A 17,315-nucleotide genomic window follows, 5' to 3' on the forward strand; every position below is an offset into this window, starting at 1 on the left:
CGTCTCCTTGTTGCTGTGGAGACGAAGACGCCGACCGGGTCCCCGCTCCCTCACAAGCATGGGATGCCGGTGGCGCTGCGAAGGGGACACTTGTCGCCGGCTCTCCATTACAGTACCCCCTCTTCCACGAGGGGCCACCGGACCCATAACCACTGGAGTAGGTTTCTCCGGGTGAGCTAGATAGAACTTTCTCACCAACCTCTTAACATGCATCTTAGTAGCTGGCACCCAAGACCTCTCCTCAGGACCAAAACCCTTCCAATGAACCAAATATTGCAACAAATTTGGGACCCTTCTCACATCAAGGATTCTAGAAATTTCGAAATCCAATTGGCCGGAAACCTCCACTGGCGGCGGAGATTCCTGTGTAGGGGAAACCGGTGACACATACTTTTTCAGTAAGGATTTATAGAAGACATTATGGATACGAAAGGAGTCAGGTAATCATAACCTAAACGACACGGCGTTAATTATTTCAATGATTTCATAAGGACCAATAAACCGCGGTGCGAATTTACCTGAAGGTACTTTCAGAGACAAATTCCTGGTAGATAGCCACACTTTATCTCCCAGCCCAAAACGTACTCCTAGCGAGCGCCTCTTATTAGCATTAGCTTTTTGAATCTGCTGAGCTTTTTTCAGGTTCGACTGAAGCTGGGCTCAGACTGTGCACAGTTCTTTGACTACCACATCCGCTTCAGGAGTTTGCGAGGAAGATGGCAAAACTGAACTAAATCGCGGGTGGAACCCAAGATTACAAAAAAAAAAAGAGACATACCAGAAGACCACTTCACCTGATTGTTAATGGCGAATTCCGCCACGGACAAATACTCCACCCACGATGTTGGTTATCAGAAACATAACACCTCAAATATTGGTCTAGAGACTGATTTAGGCATTCAGTTTGACCGTTGGTTTCAGGATGAAAGGCCAAAGAAAAAGACAAAAAAAATATTAAACTTCTGCCAAAAAGCCCTCCAAAACCTTGAGACAAATTGTACGCCTCTATCAGAAACAACATTCTCCGGAATCCCATGTAATCTACGAACTACGAAAATGAAGGCCAAAGTCTTAGCATTAGGCAGCTTAATCAAAGGAGTAAAATGCACCATCTTACTAAATCTGTCAACCACTACCCATATCACCGACTTACCCTCAGACACCGTCAGGTCAGTGATAAAGTCCATGGGGATATGGGACCACGGTCTACTAGGGATAGGCAGTGGTCATAACTCCCACACCGGACGGGACCTAGGAGTTTTGGACCTGGCACAAACTTCACATGAAGATACATACAGTTGTGTTCAAAATAATAGCAGTGTGTTTAAAAAGTGAATAAAGCTCAAAATCCTTCTAATAGCTTTTATTTCCATACACACAAATTCATTGGGAGCACTACACATTCTATTCTGAATCAAAACATGAAGAAAAATATATCAAATTTGTGTTGTCTCTCTAAAAAAAATTGAAGAAAAGTGAATATTAGACTGTTAAAAAAAAAATAGCAGTGTTTGTATTCTTCTTTACAAACTCAAACATTCACTATATAAACTGAAAAATGTTTGAAGATTTTGCTTTCCTTTGAATCACTTAACTAATGTGAACAGGTATTCCAGCCCAGGATGATTGGACTACATTCCACAGTTCTTCTCTATTTCTTGGTTTTGCCTCAGAAACTGCATTTTTTTTTTTTAATTCTTTATATTTTTATTTTGAAAGTACATAAAGTTAATACATAAACCAATTTAAAACAAATCAGTGTACTGTATATAATAAAACAATCATACATATCCTTATATCCCTCCCCCCCCCCCCCCATTGGCTGTCGTTCCCCTCAATTCTTCGGATACAACAAAACAGTAAATACATTAGAGATATCTACGTGGCTCTGCGTGCTACTCTCCGCTTCCTTTCCATATCCTCATAAATTTTAATTTGTTGAAGGTATAGATCCCACTCCCTTGAAGAGGGCTGGGAGGCTAAGCCCCAGTACTTCACCAATATAGCTTTCGCCACCATCAAACCCCTCATCCAAATCCGTCTAACCTGGGGGGGGGACTTCTGTTTCCGAACCATAATCTCCTAAGATCACTATCAATAACCCCGGGTTATATTTCATTGAAGATTCCTTTTGTAGAGCAGAGAAAACCTCATCCCAATATTTTCTTATTTTATTGCAACTCCAGAGCAAATGGACATAGTTCGCGTTAACATGTCTACATTTGGGGCAACAGCAGTCCCGGCCCCTATTTTGGGGAAATTTTCCTTGAATTTGGGGCGTATAATACAACCTATGGAGGATCTTGAATTGAATTAGTCTATGTGCACTGGAAACTGTCGCCCTTCTCACGTTCCTGTAAATAGTAGACCAATGTAAAGGGGGACAATTCAACTCTTGCTCCCATTTACTTGGGCTTTTAAAAGGCGTTACAGCTGCCAGTGCCATTCGGAGTTTAGAGTATAATCTAGATATTTTCACCTTCTCATCCTTCTGGGCATAACAGTAATCAAGAAATATATTCTCTCGTGGGAAAATACGACCCCTATTCCTAGAGGCTTCAAATAAGTGTTTCAAACGTGTATACATAAATACATCTAATGGTGAACAATAATTAAATCCAAATTCCGAAAGTGATTTGAATCGACCTAAGTAAAAGAGGTGAGACACCGTATAGATGCCATTTCGTGTCCAGTAACCAAAATCTGTAATTTTGAAGAACTCCTCTGTATGTTTGGAAACTGGTACTATGGGAATGAGGAGGTCCTTGCTGGTCCCTTGCTCACTGCAGAGGGTGTGGAACAGATTGAAGGAGATCCTTAAAGTCTCCGGTCCGTTTGGTTTCACTCCTCTGTGGGGGAAGAGGAGTGGAGAGGAGTGAAACCAAACGGACCGGAGACTTTAAGGATCTCCTTCAATCTGTTCACACCCTCTGCAGTGAGCAAGGGACCAGCAAGGACCTCCTCATTCCCATAGTACCAGTTTCCAAACATACAAAATTGTTCTCTATTGGTGTGTCAATAACTTTATTCAAATATCGTGATAATAAACTCTCTTTCCAATGACAACACCGCTGAATCTGTGCACAAAAATAATAACCTTGAAAAAAGGGTAGTGACAGCCCACCATCTGCCTCCGACAACCATAGATATCTCTGCTTTATACGCACCCTCTTCCTACCCCAAATTGGTTATCGTCAATCCAAATAGGGGAAGCACACATCGGGAACAAGACTATAGGTAAAATAATCATCCTGATCAGTGCGATTCGATCTGTCTGTGCCAATATTAGTTTCCGCCAAGCGCCAACTTTAGTCCTAACTTTATTCAGAACTGGGGCCAGATTCAGGTCGTAAAACCTACTTATTGGAACCCCGATCTTAACCCCCAGATAGTTCAAGGAATCGTTAGGTGCCAAAATGCAGACTCGGCTCCCCACATCTACAGCTTTCCGGTTCAGCGGGAGGAGCGATGACTTTGTCCAGTTAATCATATAACCTGATAGTTTACCGTAAGATTCTATTACCTCTATGACATACGGAAGAATTTTCCATCCCTGATCCAGGAACAGAATCACATCATCTGCATATAGGCTTATTTTATCGCTCACTCCCGCCACCCCGAAGCCTTCTATACGATTCTCCAAACGAATCTGACAAGCCAATGGTTCGATAAAGAGAGCGAAAAGGAGGGGAGACAGGGGACAACCCTGTCTCATCCCTCTCCACATAGACACAGGAGAGGAGCTCATACCATTGACACTGATACGTGCAACTGGCTGTGCATATAACATCTGAGTCATTTCCAAAAATGGATTCCCAAAGCCGAAATGGGACATCGTAGCCCAGAGAAAAGGCCACTCCATCCTGTCAAACGCCTTTGCGGCATCTAATGACAGGATGGAGTGGTCCACACTTCCCCCAACAGACAGATTCAGATAGACCCTATATATGCTCGTCTGTATTTGGCGACCCGGGATAAAGCCCGTCTGGTCAGGATGGACCAGACCGGCTATAACCCTCTTCAAGCGATTAGCCAAAATTTTTGCAAAGATCTTATAGTCCGTATTTAAGAGCGATATGGGTCTATATGACCCCACATCGCATGGGTCCTTCTCCCTTTTCAGGACCAAGATAATTACTGCCTCTCTGAATGATGGTGGTAAAGAGCCAAATGCGCAGGATTCATTAAAGACTTGAAGTAGAATCGGCAAAAGAGATTTTGCATTGTATCTATAAGTTTCAAACGGCAGCCCATCTGGGCCGGGGGATGAACTATACTTTAGTAACGGAAGAGTCGCTTGAAGTTCCTCCAAAAGAATAGGGGAATCTAACATCGTTCTCTCCTGGGTAGATAACTGGGGGAGCGCCAATTGTTGGAGGTATTGATCCATATCCGTACGTCTAAACATAGACTCAGATTTATAAAGGGTAGAGTAATATTTCACGAATTCCTCTCTTATCTCCTCTACGGATCTCACCCCAATTCCTTGAGAGTTCCTGATTTCTTTTATAATGGTAACCTCTCTCTGGTTGGCCACCAAACGGGCCAAAAACCTGCCCGTTTTACCAGACTCACAAAATCGGTTCTGACCTTGAAAAAAAAGCTTATGTTGTGCTTTTTTATATAGAAGTGTCTTAAGCTGAAAATTGGCCTCCTTTAATTGAGCGATAAGTTGCTCCTCATGACAGTCAATTAGTGCGGCACGCAAACTCCTTATTGAGTCTGTCAACTGTTTTTCCCTACGACGTATTTCCGTTCTAAATCTATGGATTTTATTAAAGTACAGACCCCTAATATGTGCCTTCAGCGCGTCCCACACATAATGGATATGTGTTGAGCCTACGTTGAAGCCCCAAAATTCCTGAATATCATGATCTACACCGGATTGCTCCCCTATCACCTCAAACCAGTGCGAGTTCAATTTAAAGGTTCTGCCTGAAGTTGGGGCCTCCACAAACACGATCAAAATGGGGGAGTGGTCCGAGATTCCATGAGGCTTGTACCTCATTCTCAGGACACGGCCGCACAGCTCCCGACTAGCAAATGCCAGATCAATACGGAACATAGACCCGTATGACTGGCTAAAGCATGACATTTTTTTTTTATTGCCATAGAGGTGGCGCCAGATATCAACCAGCGCCAGCTCCTGGCACACAGCGGTCAAAGAGGACCCGCTGAGACCGCGCCCAGAGAATGAAGAGAACCGATCCAACTCAGGGTCCGGTACCGCATTAAAGTCGCCTGCCACCAATAAGGCACATTGATTTTTTAGTAGATATATATTGAGCTAAATGTGATAGAACCATTGATTTAAATGGAGGGGGGATATATATAAAAGCCAGTATCACCTCCTGCCCCTTCCAAAGCCCATGAAGAAATACATATCGTCCCTCTTTATCGATGGCACTGTCTAACGGTTCGAACTCTATCCCTCTATGTATGTATACACTGACACCTCTTGCATAAGATGAAAAGCAAGCGTGGTACTCCAGAGAGGCCCATTTCCTTTTCAGTGTGTAAATCCTATCTTCTGTTGCGTGAGTCTCTAATAATGCAACAATCGCGGGCAAATGACGGGTCACAAGGTCAAATACTACTGTCCTCTTCACTCTGTCTCCCAACCCTCTCACATTCCAACATAAGATGTTACACGGCATGCATATGAGTAAAGGTATCTACAATCTCAGCGGAGAGGCACGCATAACCACGAGACGGAGAACGGCAGCCAATCCCTCCCTAAAACCCACCCCCAAAAGCCCCCCTGTATGGTTGACGAGGCATTTTACAATACCCATCAACCTCTCACCTTCCACCAAACCTCCCCCCGCCACCTCCCCTCACCCACCCCCCTCCCCACCTCGTCTTCATAGTATTTCATAAACCCCTGGAATCCAACAATTGTGCCACCTCCTCATGTCTAGAAAAGAATCGGACAGTATCTTTGTCTACCACTCTTAATTTAGCGGGATATAACATTGAATATTTAATCTTAGCTGAGATCAATCTTTTCTTAACATCAAAGAAAGATCTTCTTTGGTTTTGCGTCTCTCGAGAGAAGTCAGGGAATATCGATATCAGGTTATTATCAAAATATGTTTCTAGTGCTTCTCTTTTGCGTTTAAAGACCCAATCCCGATCCTTTGAGCAGACAAATTTAGCTAAAATTGCCCTAGGAGGGGCACCTGGGGGGGGGGGGGGTTTTAAAAGGAATCCTATGGGCCCTTTCCACACAGAAGGTAGACACATCGTGCTCTGGCCCCAAATTTTCTACCAGCCACTTCTGGATAAATTTCGGCGTATCATCCTGTTCCGCCCCCTCTGGAAACCCTACTAATCGCAGATTGTACCTACGTGATCTATCCTCCAGTTCTACCACTTTCCTTCTTAACCATGTACGATCTTCATCTACTTCTTTAAGTCTGTTCTTTAATATACCGTTCTCTACACTGACACAGTTAACTGTAGTTTCCAATTCCTTCACCTTTAATCTCAGCTTCGTCATTTCGTCTCTTATTATGGTGACGTTACCCTGTACTACTGCAAGGGAAGAGGCCAACTCTGCGACCGAAGTGCTGGTAGCATTTACTACTCCCAGTATATCCTGCAATTTTTTATTAATGCTTTCAAAACCTTCACTATAAGATGAACTGGTCTTTAATGACCCCTGCTCTGACCGCTCCGTATTGTCAGGTCCTATCTCAGCCTGAAGAGCAGACCTCTGAACCCCTCCTCTAGTTTTGGGGGTGCTGATTTCAAAAATTTATCTAATCGAGCTTGTGGGCTCCCCCCTGATCCACTTTTTGGAGGGGATAGACCACCTGATTTACGATATTTTGGCGGCATTTTTATGAGGTCCACTATATTGCGACTATGAAGACAGTTCCCAGACGACTATATCTCACATACAAATATGTACAGGGCACCACTCATCTATTTTAGGCTGGCATATAGAAAAAGGAGGCAAATACCAGTCAAGTATGCACATATCATATCAGGGAAAAAAAGCAGTCACTGATTAGGTGTGAATACTAAAAAGCCCATGGTATGTGCAAGTTAACTGGCTACCACCCCCAATTGAGCGTCTTAATAAAGTTGCCCTGAAATTTATATAGTGAGGATAGGCGAGATAAGCCGCTAACCGGCTGAGAGAAGGTGATCAGCAGTTATATAACGGTCATAAGAATATGGGTAAAACGAACCCAATTAGTGTCAAAGCATATTATCAAGTTATCAAAAATCAGAATACAACAAAGTATCAAATCGAAGCAAAGTATCAGAGCCGGTTTTAAGGAACATGTCCCGTAAACAGTGTGCAGGAGCAGGGTACCCAGTAGGGGAGCCCTCTTATTCAAGATGGAGAGACTAAAGTTTGGCTTTTCAAGTACACAGTTACGAAATCAAATTGCCCCTAGCAACTGGGTTTACCAGGGGACGCCAATCCATCCAGGAGAGAAACGGGTAAAGTCCAGGAGTCTGTGAATTAAAGAGAGGCTTTATGGGCCTTTACTGTTCATTAGTTCCTCTAGTTAGTTCCACTTGTTCCGCTAAGGCTTTGTGGGCCTTTACATTCGTTACTTGCGCTAATATCACAGCCCCAGACCCTAGCAATCACTCATCTAACAGCACCAGGGCCCGCAGCCAGCCACCGCAATCAGTCGGGCTCCCCAGCAGGGATAGGAACGCTGGCACAGAAGGCTGAAAACACCACGCCACCACCGTCGCCCAGCCACACCGGGGATCAGCACACTCCTCAGCACTCCGTATTAGGGTCGAATCAACCAATTAACCCGCGGGGTGCCTGGCACCGAGCCCCTGCTTCGCCCACGCGGGCTGCAGCCTGGTTTACCCAATAGCTTTACCAGCTCCAACTCCTAGCACCCCCCAGGCAGCCGGGCGACATGAAACAGGTCGCAACGAGTCACGGCTGGGAACAGGCATCGGGCACACGATGTCATATCAAGGCGGGCGCTATACAATAGGTGGCTGGTCACTGCAAACAACTGACGAAACAGCAAGGGGCAAGATATAGCAGGGGCCCAGTCCAGCGTGTCAGAGGCTTACCACCGCCGGCACACGACACCTCAGCAGGAGCAGACCATCATGCTGCTGGTAACTGCAGGCAGGCGAGATCAGACGACGGCACACGGCACCTCAGCAGGAGCAGGAACAGACAATCATGCTGCTGGTAACTGCAGGCAGGCAAAATCAGACGACAGGCCAGAAACAGTCATCCCGGAGGAGACCACGGCGGATCCCAGCGGGCAGCAGGCAGGTGACTCGAACTTCCATCGAGGATCGACTAGCCAGGCCTGGCCAGGGGGCGGCGTTCCATCGGGATGCACATCAGGGAGCAGAGCAGAGCTAGGCGAGGCGAGGCGGAGAGAGGTGAGGTGAGAGCGGAGACGGCAGCCGGAGGAGGAGCGCGGCTAACCTACGTCATGCCGCTACGTACGTCCAGCTCTCACTATTCTGCCCCGCAATGATGTCACCTCACAAGTTTTCTATTGGATTAAGATCCGGGGATTGGGCTGGCTACTCCATAACGTCAATCTTGTTGGTCTGGAACCAAGATGTTGCACATTTACTGGTGTGTTTGGGGTCGTTGTCTTGTTGGAACACCCATTTCAAGGGCATTTCCTCTTCAGCATAAGGCAGCATGACCTCTTCAAGTATTCTGATGTATTCAAACTGATCCATGATCCCTGGTATGCGATAAATAGGCCCAACACCGTAGTATAAGATACATCCCCATATCATGATGCTTGCACCACCATGCTTCACTGTCTTCACAGTGTACTGTGGCTTGAATTCAGTGTTTGGGGGTCGTCTGACAAACTGTCTCCGGCCACTAGACCCAAAAAGAACAATCTTACTTTCATCAGTCCACAAAATGTCTCTTTAGGCCAGTCAATGTGCTCTTTGGCAAATTGTAACCTCTTCAGCACATGTCAACAGTGGGACTTTGCAGGGGCTTCTTGCAGATAGCTTGGCTTTACATAGGCGTCTTCTAATTGTAACAGTACTCACAGGTAACTTTAGACCTTCTTTGATCTTCCTGGAGCTGATTGTTGGCTGAGTCCTTGCCATTTTAGCTATTCTTCAATCCATTCGAATGGTAGTTTTTCGCTTTCTTCTACATCTTTCAAGTTTTAGTTGCCATTTTAAAGCATTTGCGATCGTTTTAGCTGAGCAGACTATAATTTTCGGCACTTCTTTATATGTTTTCCCCTCTCCAATCAACTTTTTAATCAAGGTACGCTGTTCTTCTGAACAATGTCTGGAACGACACATTTTCCTCAGAATTTCAGAGAGAAATGCACTGTAACCAGCATGTACAACATTTGCTGCCTTCCTTCCTTAAATAAGGGAAATAATTGCCACCTGTTTTTCAAAGAATGAATGCCCTCACTCATTGAACTCCACACTACTATTATTTTGAACATGCCTCTTTCAATTAGTGATTCAATTACACAGAATCAGCAGCATGCATGCCATGACTGTTGGGTCTGTTGGATTTCTATTACTCTACTACACCTGCTAGTAAATTATTTGCCATGTAGAAATATCATCGGGTTAGTGATGTGTGACTGCTATTATTTTGAACACAACTGTATGAGTGGACATCTCTAGACAAAGTAGGCCACCAGTTAAACCTTGAGACAAGTTCCTTGGTGGCATTAATACCCTGATGTCCGCTAAACATAGAATTATGGCACTCACCCAACAGTCAGAGATGTAAATGACCAGGGACAAATAATTTATCAGTAGGGGACTGTACCGGAGCCAAGTGTTGTCCCGCAGTTATTTCAGTCGTCAGATCGGAGGAGACTGAAGCCACAATGACATATCGGTTTAGGTGGAGTATCAGGAGGTTGAAACGCACAAAAACTCAGGGATAAGGCGTCTGCTTTGATATATTTACTTCCTGGCCTGAAAGTAATACGAAAATTAAAACGTGTGAAGAACAATGCCCACCTAGCCTGTCTGGGATTCATACGTTTAGCCGACTCTAAAAACATTAAATTCCTATGATCAGTAAGTACAGTAATTTGATGGTGAGCCCCCTCCAAAAAATGGCGCCATTCCTCAAAGGCCCATTTAATCGCAAGCAACTCTCGATTCCCAATATCATAATTTCTCTCAGTAGGAAAGAATTTCTGAGAAAAGAACGCATAGAGTCTTAGATTAGTGAGAGTCGCTGGCCCCTGGGAGAGTACAGCTCCTACCCCATCCTCAGAGGCATCGACTTCGACTACAAAAGGCTCTCTTGGTCAGGTTGCACCAGTATTGGGGCGTTAACAAAACATCCCTTGAGTGTTTTTCGAAAGCTTTAATGGCTTCCTAGTCAGGTCGGTGAGAGGCTTAGCAATAACAGAAAATTTTTCTGATAAACTTACGATAATTCTAGAATCCCAGAAAACGTTGTAACGCTTTAAGGGAATAGTGTCTCACCCATTCCAGAATAGCCTGCACTTTTCCTGGATCCATCTTAAAGGATTGGGGTGTGAGACTATAACCCAAAATTAAGATTTCTTGTACTCCAAAGATACACTTTTCCTGTTGGACGAATAGTTTATTCTCACAAAGGACTTCTAATACCTGTCTAATGTGGCTAATATGAGAATCCCAGTCAGGTGAAAAAATCTAAATGTCATCCAAATACACAATCATAGATTTTCCAATAAATCATCAAAAAATATCATTGACAAAATTTAGGATAACCGCTGGGGTATTACTTAACCCAAATCGCATTACTAAATATTCATAATGACCCTCAGGGGTGGTAAAGGTCGTCTTCCACTTGTCCCCCTCCTTAATTCAAATAAGATTGTAGGCCCCCCTGAGATCGAGTTTAGTGAACTACTGAGCTCAAAGAACCTGATTGAACAGGTCCGGAAACAACGGCAAAGAATACAGATTTTTTATAGTAATTTTGTTTAACTCTCTGTAGTCAATACAAGGTCTTAATCCCCCATCTTTTTTCTCAATGAAAAAAAAGCCTGCCCCCATAGGAGATACCGAGGTTCTAATATGATCTTTGAGTAAACTCTCCGTCAAATAATCCCTCATAGTCTTCCGTTCAGGTCCAGACAAATAAAAAATACGACCTCTAGGGTACTTGGATTCTGGAATCAACTCAATGGCACAATGATATGGTCTATGAGGAGGAAGGAACTCAACATCAGACATGGCAAACACATCGACGAAGTCGCTGATGTATGGGGGAAGGGTTTCTGATCTAGTACTGATCCCAGCCTGAATAACAGGTAGACAGCATGAATCGCACTTAGGTTCCCATTTCTCTAATTCACCCGTGGACCAGTTGATGACTGGGTTATGATCCTGGAGCCATGACATGCCCAGAACTACCTCCACGGGTACATTTTTTAATATTAACCACTTAAGGACCACAGGTTTATACCCCCCTAAAGACCAGGTCCTTTTTTACAAATCGGCACTCCACAACTTTAGCGGTTTATTGCTCGGTCATGCAACTTACCACTCAAATGAATTTTACCTCTTTTTCTTCTCACTAATAGAGCTTTCATTTGGTGGTATTTCATTGCTGCTGACATTTTTACTTTTTTTGTTATTAATCGAAATTTAACGATTTTTTTTGCAAAAAAATGACATTTTTCACTTTCAGTTGTAAAATTTTGCAAAAAAAAACGACATCCATATATAAATTTTGCTCTAAATTTATTGTTCTACATGTCTTTGATAAAAAAAAAATGTTTGGGTAAAAAAAAAATGGTTTGGGTAAAAGTTATAGCGTTTACAAACTATGGTACAAAAATGTGAATTTCCGCTTTTTGAAGCAGCTCTGACTTTCTGAGGACCTGTCATGTTTCCTGAGGTCCTACAATGCCCAGACAGTACAAACACCCCACAAATGACCCCATTTCGGAAAGTAGACACCCTAAGGTATTCGCTGATGGGCATAGTGAGTTCATAGAACTTTTTATTTTTTGTCACAAGTTAGCGGAAAATGATGATTTTTTTTTTTTTTTTCTTACAAAGTCTCATATTCCACTAACTTGTGACAAAAAATAAAAACTTCCATGAACTCACTATTCCCATCAGCGAATACCTTGGGATGTCTTCTTTCCAAAATGGGGTCACTTGTGGGGTAGTTATACTGCCCTGGCATTCTAGGGGCCCAAATGTGTGGTAAGGAGTTTGAAATCAAATTCTGTAAAAAATGGCCAGTGAAATCCGAAAGGTGCTCTTTGGAATATGGGCCCCTTTGCCCACCTAGGCTGCAAAAAAGTGTCACACATCTGGTATCTCCGTATTCAGGAGAAGTTGGGGAATGTGTTTTGGGGTGTCATTTTACATATACCCATGCTGGGTGAGAGAAATATCTTGGTCAAATGCCAACTTTGTATAAAAAAATGGTAAAAGTTGTCTTTTGCCAAGATATTTCTCTCACCCAGCATGGGTATATGTAAAATGACACCCCAAAACACATTCCCCAACTTCTCCTGAATATGGAGATACCAGATGTGTGACACTTTTTTGCAGCCTAGGTGGGCAAAGGGGCCCATATTCCAAAGAGCACCTTTCGGATTTCACTGGTAATTTTTTACAGAATTTGATTTCAAACTCCTTACCACACATTTGGGCCCCTAGAATGCCAGGGCAGTATAACTACCCCACAAGTGACCCCATTTTGGAAAGAAGACACCCCAAGGTATTCACTGATGGGCATAGTGAGTTCATGGAAGTTTTTATTTTTTGTCACAAGTTAGTGGAATATGAGACTTTGTAAGAAAAAAAAAAACATCATTTTCCACTAACTTGTGACAAAAATTTAAAAATTCTAGGAACTCGCCATGCCCCTCACGGAATACCTTGGGGTGTCTTCTTTCCAAAATGGTGTCACTTGTGGGGTAGTTATACTGCCCTGGCATTTTCCAGGGGCCCTAATGTGTGGTAAGTAGGTAAATGACCTGTGAAATCCTAAAGGTGCTCTTTGGAATATGAGCCCCTTTGCCCACCTAGGCTGCAAAAAAGTGTCACACATGTGGTATCGCCGTATTCAGGAGAAGTTGGGGAATGTGTTTTGGGGTGTCATTTTACATATACCCATGCTGGGTGAGAGAAATATCTTGGCAAAAGACAACTTTTCCCATTTTTTTTATACAAAGTTGGCATTTGACCAAGGTATTTCTCTCACCCAGCATGGGTATATGTAAAATGACACCCCAAAACACATTCCCCAACTTCTCCTGAGTACGGCGATACCAGATGTGTGACACTTTTTTTGCAGCCTAGATGCGCAAAGGTTCCCAAATTCCTTTTAGGAGGGCATTTTTAAACATTTGGATACCAGACTTCTTCTCACGCTTTGGGGCCCCTAGAATGCCAGGGCAGTATAAATACCCCACATGTGACCCCATTTTGGAAATAAGACACCCCAAGGTATTCAATGAGGGGCATGGCGAGTTCATAGAAATTTTCTTTTTTTGGCACAAGTTAGCGGAAATTGATATATTTTTTTTTTTTCTCACAAAGTCTCCCTTTCCGCTAACTTGGGACAAAAATTTCAATCTTTCATGGACTCAATATGCCCCTCACGGAATACCTTGGGGTGTCTTCTTTCCGAAATGGGGTCACATGTGGGGTATTTATACTGCCCTGGCATTCTAGGGGCCCTAAAGCGTGAGAAGAAGTCTGGAATATAAACGTCTAAAAAATTTTACGCATTTGGATTCCGTGAGGGGTATGGTGAGTTCATGTGAGATTAAATTTTTTGACACAGGTTAGTGGAATATAAGACTTTGTAAGGAAAAAAAAATAAAAATCCGCTAACTTAGACCAAAAAAATGTCTGAATGGAGCCTTACAGAGGGGTGATCAATGACAGGGGGGTGATCAATGACAGGGGGTGATCAGAGAGTCTATATGGGGTGATCACCCCCCTGTCATTGATCACCCCCCTGTAAGGCTCCATTCAGATGTCCGTATGTGTTTTGCGGATCCGATCCATGTATCCGTGGATCCGTAAAAATCATACGGACATCTGAATGCAGCCTGACAGGGGGGTGATCAATGACAGGGAGGGGTGATCAATGACAGGGGGGTGAACAGGGAGTCTATATGGGGTGATCACCCCCCCCCTGGAAGGCTCCAGGGAGACGCCTGTATGTGTTTTGCGGATCCGATCCATCTATCAGTGGATCCGTAAAAATCATGCGGACATCTGAATGGAGCTTTACAGGGGGTTGATCAATGACAGGGGTGTAATCAATGACAGGGGGGTGATCAGGAAGTCTATATGGGGTGATCACCACAGTCATTGATCACGCCCCTGTAAGGCTCCATTCAGACGTCCGTATGCGTTTTGCGGATCCGATCCATCTATCAGTGGATCCGTAAAAATCATACGGACATCTGAATGCAGCCTGACAGGGGGGTGATCAATGACAGGGGGGTGATCAGGGAGTCTATATGGGGTGATCACCCCCCCTGGAAGGCTCCAGGGAGACGCCTGTATGTGTTTTGCGGATCCGATCCATCTATCAGTGGATCCGTAAAAATCATGCGGACATCTGAATGGAGCTTTACAGGGGGTTGATCAATGACAGGGGTGTAATCAATGACAGGGGGGTGATCAGGGAGTCTATATGGGGTGATCACCACAGTCATTGATCACGCCCCTGTAAGGCTCCATTCAGACGTCCGTATGCGTTTTGCGGATCCGATCCATCTATCAGTGGATCCGTAAAAATCATGCGGACATCTGAATGGAGCTTTACAGGGGGTTGATCAATGACAGGGGGGGTAATCAATGACAGGGGGGTGATCAGGGAGTCTATATGGAGTGATCAGGGGTGATCAAGGGTGAATAAGGGGTTAATAAGTGACAGGGGGGGGGTGTAGTGTAGTGGTGCTTGGTGCAACATATTACTGAGCTGCCTGTGTCCTCTGGTGGTCGATCCAAACAAAGGGGACCACCAGAGGACCAGGTAGCAGGTATATTAGACGCTGTTATCAAAACAGCGTCTAATATACCTGTTAGGGGTTAAAAAAAAATCACATCTCCAGCCTGCCAGCGAACGATCGCCGCTGGCAGGCTGGAGATCCACTCTCTTACCTTCCGTTCCTGTGAGCGCGCGCGCCTGTGTGCGCGCGTTCACAGGAAATCTCGGCTCACGCGAGATGACGCCAATCGGCGTTAGTGTGACCTGGGAGCGCCGCAGAGATGACGCCTTTCTGCGTTAGCGTGGCGGGAAGTGGTTAAAAAAATAACAATTTTCAGTATGACAAGCCCTCACAGTTAAGGTTATCTCTGGGGTACAAAATTCTACAGTACCATTCCCCAAAGGAGTGGAGTCGATAGCAATAATGTGGATAGGATCAAAAAGAGACAATATGGGTACCCCCATGGAAATAACAAAATTATAGTCAATAAAGTTAGAGGCGGACCCTGTATCAATAAATGCCTTACCAAAACCTGTGCAAGAGCCCAAGGAAATAGTTACTGGTAACAATACTTTTTCTTTACCCACTTCCGGGAGTACCTTATCCTTCTGGGCGTTCGGTGTTGGTGAACCCCTGGATGGAGGAATCTTAAGGCACTGTCATAGCCAATGATCAGACCCTCCGCAGTAAAAGCAGGCACCCCTCTGACGTCTTTGATCCCTTCTGGTCATTCCGATCTGCATGGGCTCTTCTGGAAGATTCTCCAATCTGACTCTCAGGGGTGAGGGATCACTGTTGACCACCACCTGTGGAAACATTTGTTGTTCTTGTTGTCTATCCCTGCAGCAAAGAAATTATAATGCCTACTCTTTGCTGTTCTGAGCCTGAGGAATGAGGGCATAACCGAAACTAGAGCTTACCGCTCTCCTTAAAGGTCAAATTTTTTTATCGATCTCCTGAAAAATGATCTGGCAATTTAACATGGGGTTCAAGGTTTTGGCCGGAGGAGGCCGCAACAGGTGGGGACTTTAGCAGCTCCTGCACCATGTGGGCCAGGTTATGTACCTGATTGGTGAGGATGCAGTACGCAGCCCTGCAGGGTGAGCGAATGTGAGGTCACGGTTAATAGGAAAAATGAGGGTTGCTCTTGGTTACTCACAGTTTATGGAAGACCCCGGGCAGGCGTACAGCAGTGATGGAGAGGCTGGCACATGGATCCTCTGGGGCACTCTCTGTATATAGGGACCAGGCCAGATGGTAGGTGAGGTGCCCTGGGTGTTGCAGGTTTAATGTGCCGGTAGCAAGATCCCTTTAAGTTTGTGACGCCAGTGCCGGTAACGGTGGCACACCGATTTATTATAGTAATAATGGAGGAACACACGTTGCAGTGAACCAAAACTTCCTTTTACTGAACAGTAAACTATTTACAGTCTTTGGTCAAAAGCTCCATAAGTAAGAGGCAGTAACATGCAGGCTTGACATCAATAGGCAGGTACAATGTTCTTGCAAGATACTCAGAGGATTAAACACTTACAGATCAGGCTGCACTTTTCCTCAGAATCCTGTCTGTCTTTATCCCAAGGCCCGTATGCCCTATTGCTGGCTTTATCCTTGGTTAGGGAAACTTCCTCAGGTATATGTCTCCTTGTTTTAAATCGAACCTTCTGCCCTTCAGCTCTCTGTGGCTGGAATCACCTTGACTCTGCACTGTCCTCTGTTATGGGAACTTCAGGTTTCTCAGGAGGTAAAATCCTCTCCTGGTGGCAAACTTCTGAGCTTGATTTGCTCAGGAACCTCAGGCAGGCTAGACTGCACTCACTAGCCTCCTGGACTACACTGCCTTGCCCTTTCCTGTCTGGACCTAACTATATTTATTAGGGGTTCCCTAGCTCCCTCTACAGTCTAGGAGGAGGAACTACACCCCTACAGGCCTGGTACACAGGAAATACACAGGGAAAATCACATAAAACATCATCTAAAATACAATGGCCATACTCCACAGGAGATGGAGAATAACGTGGTCAAATTGACCCTTGTGTGGTGCCCACATTTACCTAGTGGGACACTACAAGGACACACATAGGGTCCATAGTGAATGGTAGGGCCTGTGATTCATTCCCATCCGTGCTCAGATCCCCCGCTGCTCGTTGCCTAGGGAATGAAGGAATCCGGCCGCGCTGAGGAGGCGCGTGCGACCGGATCCTCTCCACCTCCTGGTTGCTGTGGAGACAAAGACGCCGACCGCATCCCGCTCCCTCACAAGCACAGGATGCCGGCGGCGCTGCAAAGGGCACGCGTGTCGCCGTCTCCCCGTTACACCTATCCTGCGTCACAGTTCGCATATTGTTTTAACGACATATTGTAGGTAGAGATGTCCCGAACTATTCG

This window comes from Bufo bufo, chromosome 3 (genome assembly GCF_905171765.1).
Source record: "Bufo bufo chromosome 3, aBufBuf1.1, whole genome shotgun sequence".
Taxonomy (NCBI): domain Eukaryota; kingdom Metazoa; phylum Chordata; class Amphibia; order Anura; family Bufonidae; genus Bufo; species Bufo bufo.